Below are 3071 nucleotides of genomic sequence, written 5' to 3'. Positions count from 1 at the left end.
TTTCAGAAAAGTAGACGATGCTGATTGTTGTTTCTACAAACTGTGACCTTGGTTTTGTCCTTTTGCAGCTGGAGGCTCTTCAGCTTCTCACTCCTAAACAGAGTGCAGAGCTGCTGATACTTCCCAGTCTTCCCAACAAAGACGTCCTCATCAACGTGCTGTTTGACTTCCTGACTGAGTCCCCGACACAGAGGAGACTCCCACAGTTCCTGTCTCACCTCGTTATGTTCCTTGAGACGGTAAAAAAGGAGAAACTTTTCCTTGTTGTTCACAATTTATGCACTTTTGTGTTCGAGGAAGTCATTCTTTGTGTTTTCTTCTTAAAGGGAAACCTTTCCTGTTCCTCGTACAAAACACTGTGAGTTCTGATCAAGACATTTTTGGTATTTCTGAGTGTAAATATAAATTATTTATGAAACATTGCTGTGAGATAAATGGGCTTTGTTGCTTCAGGTTCACCCGACTGGACGAGGCCGTGTCTGTCGCTTCCTCTGACGTTGCATCGTCCATCTTATCCAGCAAATCAGCTTTGTTCAAACTGATACCACCAGGTGAGACTTAATGAAACTAAATTTACTTTGGGTTAGAGCAGCAGTTTCTATTGTGGAAACTTGTAATTCAGTTTTATTTGTTCTAGTCATATCTCTCCCCAAACATTTATTGTTTTACTCAGAACCTCAGCAGTCCATCCCCTCCTGTCTGTCATCCGTAACAAACATTAAAAGTGAAAAGATGTCACCCAAAGCAACATATGTTAACCCTGTATGAACAGTCACAACTTGAGCCCACTTTACTTAAAAAGTTTAAAAGATGTCTTAAATCCAAATACCTTGTTTCATTTTTTGCAGTTTTCATTGAAAACATCTGTTTAGTTGATTTTTTTTTGTTAAAACTTATCAAAAATATTTACATGAACTTCATGAAATAGTGATTAAAAGCTTCTTTTTTTTTTGGACTAAAATGCCACATGCAACTTTACGTAAACTATATTTGATCATAAACTGTATTTGACCAAATCAAGATTATGACAATATTTCATATTTGATCAGATGCCAAAGATATTAAGCTGATAAATAGAACAGGATAAGTCAGTACACCTTATTTATGATTATTTGTTGATTTCGTATCTCCTTTTGATTATGTGACAGTATGGGTTTTATTTAAAATAACTGAGGTGAATTTAAGACATAATTCATTTGGATTTGTTGTGTTTTCATTACAGGTTGTACAATATACAGCACAGAGGTAAATATGGGATTTTGTATCATTTTATTTTTTTTTCCAAAATCTGGTTTGAATCTAAAGACGTAACCATTTTCATACTTTTCCTCTCTCCAGTGCAACGTTACAATGATAAATGGTGAGTGCTGTAACTTTAAAGAAAAGGTTGTTCATTAACTACAGAAATTGCATTTCCTGCAAAAATGCAGTGTGCATGCTTAATGCAGAAGAACTTGCTGAAAAACAGCTGAAATAAGCTAAAAATCCACGCTGAAATGTAGCTGAAATGGAAGAACAAGCCTAAGTTAGCAGAAGAAAGCAAAAAGAACACATAGTGGGTTTAAATAAACAGAAATTATCACAAAAATTAGGAAATTAGCAAAAAAATTAAATCCAGCTAAAAATACCAACAACAAAAAATGCTGAAAAGTAGCTGAGAGGCAGAAAGAAGCTTAAACTACCAGAATGAAGTGGAAAGAGCTGAAATGAGCTTAACAAAATTTGGAATTATTCAAAAAAGTTAAAATTAGCATAAAACAGCTAAATAGTATCTTAATTAGCAAAAAAGGCTGAAACTATCATAATTAAGCTGAAAGGAGCATAACAAGCTGAAATTGGCAGAAAGAAGTTAATTAGGCTGAAAGTAGCAGAAATTACCACGAAATATTGAAATGATCTGAAAACAGCCAAATTTAGCTAGAAAATGCTAAAAAATAAAAGGTGGCCGAAAAGTCGAACAAATGTAAATTAGCAGAATAAAGCAGAAAAAACACATTTGCCCAATTAGGCTGAAAGAAGTAGAAATGAGCAAAAAAAGTGGAAATTATCTGGGAAAAAAAAGCTGAAATTAGCAAAAAAACAGCTGTAAAGTAGCTTTAAAGAAAACAGAAAGAAGTTCAAATTGCAAAAGGAAGTGGAGAGAGAGCACATTTTTTGCTGAATTAGGCTGAAAAAAGTTTAAATGAATGCAAAAAAATATATAGAATTAGCTAAAAAAAAAAGAAGCTATAATTAGCATAAAAAAAGTTAAATAGTAGCTGAAATGGCAGAGAAAGCCGAAACTTACAGAAATAAGCTGAAAAGAGCATGAGTTGAAATTAACATAAAAAGGTTAGAAGAAGCAGAAAAATGTTAGCAGAAAGAAACAGAAAGGAGCATAAACTAGCCTAAAGTAGCTGAAAGTAGCTGAAGAAAAGTTTAAATTTGTACAAGGAAGCTGAAAGAAACTGAACCAGAACAAAATGTGAATGGAGCTGCAAAAGGTTGTAAACAGATCTAAAGATTTGAACGATGTAAAATGAGTTCAATTCATTTTCTAAGAGAAAAAAAAAAGTGGCAGAAAAGGCTAAATATTTCAAAAAGCTAAAGTTGTACCAATACCAAAAGTCATAACAGGATTGTCCTGAAAGAGCTGAAAGTTTTGATTTATCATTTGTTGAAATAGCTTGAAAACTGCAGAACGAGAAAGATGCCGAAAAACTTAAGGAAGAAAAATAGATCATAATTGTGTGAATGCTTCATAAACATTCACACGATGATGTCATAACTATTAACTAATGTACTTTCATGTGTTTGTTCACAGAGACAAACATCTGTATCGGCGTGAACAGGTAGGGCTTTTAAAACTCTCTGAGCTCTTTTGTTTTGCTTCAAACACATCATGTTAAACATTAAAGTTGATTTTGTGTCTTTTTAATCCCCAGCACGATTCTTCAGCTCCATCTGGACAGCCGGACGTTGAGCGGTCGTTTCTGTGACTTTGCTGTAGAGGAGTTTGCCTGCGCCTCAGTAAGGCCGACAAACATCTCCGATCATCAGTAATCTCCAGCTGTGGTGCAAATGTTTCCAGG

General features: G+C 34.4%; 2 long non-coding RNA genes across 2 annotated transcripts; both read left to right on the top strand.

Moving 5' to 3' along the window:
• Window positions 1–89: 89 nt before the first annotated feature.
• LOC119429784 lies at window positions 90–1243 on the top strand. Its single transcript, XR_005187838.1, has 4 exons — window positions 90–239; window positions 327–358; window positions 454–551; window positions 1223–1243. It is a non-coding gene; the product is annotated as an uncharacterized LOC119429784 (long non-coding RNA).
• Window positions 1244–1336: 93 nt separating this feature from the next.
• LOC119429786 lies at window positions 1337–2995 on the top strand. The gene is made up of 3 exons (XR_005187839.1): window positions 1337–1360; window positions 2804–2831; window positions 2925–2995. It is a non-coding gene; the product is annotated as an uncharacterized LOC119429786 (long non-coding RNA).
• Window positions 2996–3071: the final 76 nt, after the last annotated feature.

The sequence above is a fragment of the Nematolebias whitei genome, unplaced genomic scaffold, assembly GCF_014905685.2.
Source record: "Nematolebias whitei isolate Nwh7 unplaced genomic scaffold, NemWhi1 Nwh_scaf_7525, whole genome shotgun sequence".
In the NCBI taxonomy this organism is placed as follows: domain Eukaryota; kingdom Metazoa; phylum Chordata; class Actinopteri; order Cyprinodontiformes; family Rivulidae; genus Nematolebias; species Nematolebias whitei.
Note: the sequence above shows the minus strand (reverse complement) of the source record. Positions and strands in the feature narration are given on the sequence as shown.